Consider the following 7,959-nt stretch of genomic DNA (forward strand, 5'->3'; position numbering starts at 1 on the left):
TTATTAAACCTTATTAAACCTTATCTAGAGACCACTGACACCAACCTGGGTATGTTATTAAGCCTTATCTAGAGACCGCTGACACCAACCTGGGTATGTTATTAAACCTGATTAACCCTTATCTAGAGACTGCTGTCACCAACCTGGGTATGTTATTAAACCTGATTAACCCTTATCTAGAGACCGCTGACACCAACCTGGGTACGTTATTAAACCTTATCTAGAGACTGCTGTCACCAACCTGGGTATGTTATTAAACCTGATTAACCCTTATCTAGAGACCGCTGACACCAACCTGGGTATGTTATTAACCCTTATTAAGACCCTTACTGCATTAAGCCTTATTAAACCTTACTGCATCAATCACCCCCCTCTCTCTCTCTCCTCCAGGTAACATCCTGTTGAACATCCTGGACCAGCCCTCATCAATAACACCCCCCTCTTCTCTCTCTCCTCCAGGTAACATCCTGTATGTTATTACATCCTGGTTCAGCCCTCATCAAGACCACACCCCCTCTCTCTCTCTCTCCTCCAGGTAACATCCTGTTGAACATCCTGGTCCAGCCCTCATCAATAACACCCCCCACTCTCTCTCTCTCTCCTCCAGGTAACATCCTGTTGAACATCCTGGTTCAGCCCTCATCAATAACACCCCCCCCCCTCTCTCTCTCTCCTGCAGGTAACATCCTGTTGAACATCCTGGTTCAGCCCTCATCAATAACACCCCCCTCTCTCTCTCTCTCCTCCAGGTAACATCCTGTTGAACATCCTGGTTCAGCCCTCATCAATAACACCCCCCCTCTTATCTCTCTCTCTCCTCCAGGTAACATCCTGTTGAACATCCTGGTCAGCCCTCATCAATAACACCCCCCTCTCTCTCTCTCTCCTCCAGGTAACATCCTGTTGAACATCCTGGTTCAGCCCTCATCAATAACACCCCCCCTCTCTCTCTCTCTCTCCTCCAGGTAACATCCTGTTGAACATCCTGGTCCAGCCCTCATCAATAACACCCCCCTCTCTCTCTCTCTCCTCCAGGTAACATCCTGTTGAACATCCTGGTTCAGCCCTCATCAATAACCCCCCTCTCTCTCTCCTCCAGGTAACATCCTGTTGAACATCCTGGTTCAGCCCCCATCAATTACACCCCCCCCCCCCTCTCTCTCTCTCCTCCAGGTAACATCCTGTTGAACATCCTGGTTCAGCCCTCATCAATAACACCCCCCCTCTCTCTCCTACAGGTAACATCCTGTTGAACATCCTGGTTCAGCCCTCATCAATCACCCCCCCCTCTCTCTCTCTCCTCCAGGTAACATCCTGTTGAACATCCTGGTTCAGCCCTCATCCAGCCCTCATCAATAACATCCCCTCCCCTCTCTCTCTCTCTCTCCTCCAGGTAACATCCTGTTGAACATCCTGGTTCAGCCCCATCAATAACACCCCTGACCCCCTCTCTCTCTCTCCTCCAGGTAACATCCTGTTGAACATCCTGGTCCAGCCCTCATCAATAACACCCCCCCCCCCTCTCTCTCTCCTCCAGGTAACATCCTGTTGAACATCCTGGTTCAGCCCTCATCAATAACCCCCCTCTCTCTCTCTCCTCCAGGTAACATCCTGTTGAACATCCTGGTTCAGCCCTCATCAATAACACCCCCCCTCTCTCTCTCTCTCTCTCTCCTCCAGGTAACATCCTGTTGAACATCCTGGTTCAGCCCTCATCAATAACACCCCCCTCTCTCTCCTCCAGGTAACATCCTGTTGAACATCCTGGTCCAGCCCTCATCAATAACACACCCCTCTCTCTCTCTCTCCTCAGGTAACATCTAGAGACTGTTGAACATCCTGGTTCAGCCCTCATCAATAACCCCCCTCTCTCTCTCTCCTCCAGGTAACATCCTGGGTATGAACATCCTGGTTCAGCCCTCATCAATAACACACCCCCCTCTCTCTCTCCTCCAGGTAACATCCTGTTGAACATCCTGGTTCAGCCCTCATCAATAACACACCCCCCCCCCCTCTCCCTCTCTCTCTCCTCCAGGTAACATCCTGTTGAACATCCTGGTTCAGCCCCATCAATAACCCCCCTCTCTCTCTCTCCTCCAGGTAACATCCTGTTGAACATCCTGGTTCAGCCCTCATCAATAACCCCCCTCTCTCTCTCTCTCTCCAGGTAACATCCTGTTGAACATCCTGGTTCAGCCCTCATCAATAACACCCCCTCTCTATCTCCAGGTAACATCCTGTTGAACATCCTGGTCCAGCCCTCATCAATAAACACCCCCCTCTGACTCTCTCTCCTCCAGGTAACATCCTGTTGAACATCCTGGTTCAGCCCTCACTCAATAACACCCCCCTTATCTCTCTCTCCTCCAGGTAACATCCTGTTGAACATCCTGGTTCAGCCCTCATCAATAACCCCCTCTCTCTCTCTCCTCCAGGTAACATCCTGTTGAACATCCTGGTTCAGCCCTCATCAATAACACCCCCCCTCTCTCTCTCCTCCAGGTAACATCCTGTTGAACATCCTGGTTCAGCCCTCATCAATAACACTCTCTCTCTCCTCCAGGTAACATCCTGTTGAACATCCTGGTTCAGCCCTCATCAATAACACCCCCCTCTCTCTCTCTCCTCCAGGTAACATCCTGTTGAACATCCTGGTTCAGCCCTCATCAATAACATCCCCCTCTCTCTCTCTCCTCCAGGTAACATCCTGTTGAACATCCTGGTTCAGCCCTCATCAATAACACCCCCTCTCTCTCTCTCCTCCAGGTAAACTCCTGTTGAACATCCTGGTTCAGCCCTCATCAATAACCCCCCCCCCCCTCTCTCTCTCCTCCAGGTAACATCCTGTTGAACATCCTGGTTCAGCCCTCATCAATAACACCCCCCTCTCTCTCTCCTCCAGGTAACATCCTGTTGAACATCCTGGTTCAGCCCTCATCAATAACAGGGCCCCCCCTCTCTCTCCTCCAGGTAACATCCTGTTGAACATCCTGGTTCAGCCCTCATCAATAACACCCCCAGTCCTCTCTCTCCTCCAGGTAACATCCTGTTGAACATCCTGGTTCAGCCCTCATCAATAACACCCCCCTCTCTCTCCTCCTCCTGTTGAACATCCTGGTTCAGCCCTCATCAATAACACCCCCCTCTCTCTCTCTCCTCCAGGTAACATCCTGTTGAACATCCTGGTCCAGCCCTCCATCCTCTGTTCCAGAATGGGGAAGAACAACGTGATGGTGATGTGTGTTCCTAACCCTGTCGTGGACCACAACGACCCTACCAACCCTGTCGCCATGCTGATCAGGGTCAAAACAGGAGAGGACGCTGATGAGCTGCACAACATACTGGAGGACCAGAAAGCTTAGAGGACGAGCCACCTGGAGGGTACAGGCTGCCCCCCCTCCACCCTTCTGCCTATCAACTAACCCCAGGGCCTGTCCTGTACCCCTCCACCCCAGGGCCAGTCCTGTACCCCTCCACCCCAGGGCCAGTCCTGTACCCCTCCACCCCAGGGCCAGTCCTGTACCCCTCCACCCCAGGGCCAGTCCTGTACCCCTCTACCCCAGGGCCAGTCCTGTACCCTTCCACCCCAGGGCCAGTCCTGTACCCCTCCACCCCAGGGCCAGTCCTGTACCCCTCCACCCCAGGGCCAGTCCTGTACCCCTCCACCCCAGGGCCAGTCCTGTACCCCTCCACCCCAGGGCCAGTCCTGTACCCCTCCACCCCAGGGCCAGTCCTGTACCCCTCCACCCCCAGGGCCAGTCCTGTACCCCTCCACCCCAGGGCCAGTCCTGTACCCCTCCACCCCAGGGCCAGTCCTGTACCCCTCCACCCCAGGGCCAGTCCTGTACCCCTCCACCCCAGGGCCAGTCCTGTACCCCTCCACCCCAGGGCCAGTCCTGTACCCCTAGCCCCTCCACCCTAGGACCAGGCCCCTAGCCCCTCCACCCCAGGGTACCCCTCTACCCCAGGACCAGTCCTGTACCCCTCCACCCCAGGGCCAGTCCTGTACCCCTCCACCCCAGGGCCAGTCCTGTACCCCTCCACCCCAGGGCCAGTCCTGTACCCTAGCCCCCTCCACCCCAGGACCAGGCCCCTAGCCCCTCCACCCCAGGGTACCCCTCCACCCCAGGACCAGTCCTGTACCCCTCCACCCCAGGGCCAGTCCTGTACCCCTCCACCCCAGGGCCAGTCCTGTACCCCTCCACCCCAGGGCCAGTCCTGTACCCCTCCACCCCAGGGCCAGTCCTGTACCCCTCCACCCCAGGGCCAGTCCTGTACCCCTCCACCCCAGGGCCAGTCCTGTACCCCGCCACCACAGGGCCAGTCCTGTACCCCGCCACCACAGGGCCAGTCCTGTACCCCGCCACCACAGGGCCAGTCCTGTACCCCTCCACCCCAGGGCCAGTCCTGTACCCCTCCACCCCAGGGCCAGTCCTGTACCCCTCCACCCCAGGGCCAGTCCTGTACCCCTCCACCCCAGGGCCAGTCCTGTACCCCTCCACCCCAGGGCCAGTCCTGTACCCCTCCACCCCAGGGCCAGTCCTGTACCCCTCCCACCCCAGGGCCAGTCCTGTACCCCTAGCCCCTCACCCCAGGACCAGTCCTGGCCACCCAGTCCTGTACCCCGCCACCACAGGGCCAGTCCTGTACCTCGCCACCACAGGGCCAGTCCTGTACCCCTCCACCCCAGGGCCAGTCCTGTACCCCTCCACCCCAGGGCCAGTCCTGTACCCCTCCACCCCAGGGCCAGGTCCCTAGCCCCTCCAGCCCAGTCCCCTAGCCCCTCCACCCCAGGCCCCTAGCCCCTCCACCCCAGGGCCAGTCCTGTACCCTAGCCCCTCCACCCCAGGGCCAGTCCTGTACCCCTCCACCGCAGGGCCAGGCCCCTAGCCCCTCCACCCCAGGGCCCTAGCCCCTCCACCCCAGGCCCCTAGCCCCTCCACCCCAGGCCCCTAGCCCCTCCACCCAGGGCCAGTCCTGTACCCCTAGCCCCTCCACCACAGGCCCCTAGCCCCTCCACCCCAGGCCCCTAGCCCCTCCACCCCAGGTCATGTTTATTTTAACCCTCTTTATCCTTGCCTGTCTCACTGACAACTGTCCAATCTGGAATGGACCCTATTCCCTATCTAGTGCACTACTAGACCAACTATGTCATCTGGAACTAGTGAACTAGAAAGGGGATAGGAGGCCATTTTGTCATGTGATGCCAGAGGGGTCATCTACAACAAGTTTTATCTTCACACACCTGGACTGGACACACCTGGACTAAACTCACCTGTACTAGATACACTGTAACACAGAGACACACCTGGACTAAACTCACCTGTACTAGATACACTGTCACACAGAGACGCACCTGGACTAGACACACACCTGGACTAGACACACACCTGGACTAGACACACACCTGGGCTAGACACACACCTGGACTAGACCCACCTGGACTAGATACACTGTAACACAGACACACCTGGACTAGACCCACCTGGACTAGACACACTGTAACACAGAGACATACCTGGACTAGACACACCTGGACTAGACACACTAACACAGAGACATACCTGGAGTAGACACACACCTGGACTAGACCCACCTGGACTAGACCCACCTGGACTAGACCCATCTGGACTAGACACACCTGGACTAGACACACACAATTGGACTAGACACACTGTAACACAGAGACACACCTGGACTAGACACAACTGGACTAGACACTGGACTAGACACAGACTAGACACACTGGACTAGACACACCTGGACTAGACCCACCTGGACTAGACACACCTGGACTAGACACACCTGGTAGACACAACACAGAGACACACCTGGACTAGACACACCTGGACTAGACACACTGTAACACAGACACACACCTGGACTAGACACACACCTGGACTAGACACACCTGGACTAGACACACTGTAACACAGAGACATGTGACCGTTGAAATGTTTTATTTGCATGCGTTGGTATAGCAACACACATTTTTAGTTGTAAAATATGGTTGTGATTATTACTGTGAAAGTCCAATGGGCTCCACTGTCTTGCTCCTAGCAGACATGACACTTGTTGAGTGACCCATATGCATTCATCTTGTTGTTGGGGGGGTTCAGTAACATTCCCTCTAGATTGAATACTGCTGCTACAGTTTGAGTTAAAAGACGAGAGGGGAAGCAGGCTGAGGTTTTAAACGGAGAGGGGAAGAGGAGAGGGGAAGAGGAGAGGGGAAGCAGGCTGAGGTTTTAAACGGAGAGGGGAAGCAGGCTGAGGTTTTAAACGGAGAGGGAAGAGGAGAGGGGAAGCAGGCTGAAGTTTTAAACGGTTGGCGATACTGTGGTTCTTCTGGTTGGGGACAAGAGGAGACCTTTAATTAATGTGTTAGGAGACTAGTATGACGAGGGACTGTTTTTCCCTACCTGCTCTCTGTCCAGCTCCCTCGGGGATAACTTGAGGAGTTAAACCGTGTTTTCAAAGGGGGGTGTTGATGAGGTTTAATTTCAAATGGCTCAATATTCTCTATCTAGTGCACTATGTAGGGAATAGGGTTCCCCCCCATAGGGCCCTGGTCAAAAGTAGTGCACTATGTAGGGAATAGGGAGCTATTTTAGCCGCAGGCCCTTTTATGTTAATGCAAGACTGGGTCAGTTTTATCAGATAATCTGAGAACTAGATAAACCCTCCCCCCAACAGCATCTAGTTAGTTCTCACCTTTCACTGCCTAAACCTAGTGTTGTCTGTCTGTGGGTTTCTACTGAATGTTTGTTCACATCTCTTTTCTTTTCTTTGTAAGACTGTATTTATTGTAAAAGATAAATGGAAATATGTTGTGCTGGAGTGAGATTCATTATTTTACCTGTCTGAGTAAAAGGACTCCAACTCCCTTCTCTCCCTCGTGGAATTACACTCACTCAAAATGGCTGCCGGATTTACCCACAACTGTGTACCTGTCTGAGTACATGGACTCCAACTCCCTTCTCTCCCTCGTGGAATTACACTCACTCAAAATGGCTGCCGGGTTCACCCATAACTGTGTACCTGTCTGAGTAAATGGACTCCAACTCCCTTCTCCCCCTCGTGGAATTACACTCACTCAAAATGGCTGCCGGGTTCACCCACAACTGTCTCGAAAGGGAATGTCTGCTTCAGTAATTGTCTTTCTTTGATAATATATCTCCTTCAAAAGCCTCTCAGGTTCATTATAGATATATATATTTCTAGAGCTGCTCAACTCCCTCACACCATTTTGGATGCAGGGAGAGGGCCTGTAAGGTCACACAGTCTGTTTTCCACAAGGCGTCATCGGTTGGTTGAAAGGATGCTCTTTCCTTCATCTCTAGGTTTGGTTGTTTCCAAGTGTCATTTTTTGTCTGTCGCCTGTCTGAAACATTTTGTCGTCATTGATTTAAAATGGGGAATAAATTCATCAACAATTCAACGGGTAGCACTTGTTTTTCTTGTCACTGGTGGTCGGCCGGTTCATCGCCTGGTGGTCGTTCCGGTACACCGCCTGGTGTCTGTACGTACCTCCTGGTAGCCGGCCGGTACCGCCTGGTGGGGTAAATTCATCCGCCTGGTCCGGCCGGTACCGCCTGGTTTTTTTCCGGTACCGCCTGGTAGCCGGCCGGTACCGCCTGGTGGTCGGCCGGTACCGCCTGGTGGTCGGCAGGTACCGCCTGGTGGTCGGTACGTACCGCCTGGTGGTCGGCCGGTACCGCCTGGTGGCCGGCCGGTACCGCCTGGTGGTCGGTCGAACACTGAAATATGTACCAGACTCGCTTTAAACACGTCATACTTAGAAGAAGGGTCTGACCTGGTCTGAAGTAGTGCACTACGAAGGGACACAGTGTTCTTATTCCGGACAAATGGCACCCTATTCCCTTCCTGGTGCACTACTTCAGACCAGGTCAGACCCTTCTTCTAAGTATGACGTGTTTAAAGTAATAATAAACCAGG

General features: G+C 54.0%; 1 long non-coding RNA gene across 1 annotated transcript; it reads right to left on the bottom strand.

Moving 5' to 3' along the window:
• Positions 1–5,349: 5,349 nt before the first annotated feature.
• LOC127920805 (uncharacterized) lies at positions 5,350–5,968 on the bottom strand. The gene is made up of 3 exons (XR_008107438.1): positions 5,832–5,968; positions 5,565–5,693; positions 5,350–5,518 (listed from the first exon to the last, which is right to left on the bottom strand). It is a non-coding gene; the product is annotated as an uncharacterized LOC127920805 (long non-coding RNA).
• Between the last annotated feature and the right edge of the window lie 1,991 nt (positions 5,969–7,959).

The sequence above is a fragment of the Oncorhynchus keta genome, unplaced genomic scaffold (genome assembly GCF_023373465.1).
Source record: "Oncorhynchus keta strain PuntledgeMale-10-30-2019 unplaced genomic scaffold, Oket_V2 Un_contig_20639_pilon_pilon, whole genome shotgun sequence".
Taxonomy (NCBI): Eukaryota; Metazoa; Chordata; class Actinopteri; order Salmoniformes; family Salmonidae; genus Oncorhynchus; species Oncorhynchus keta.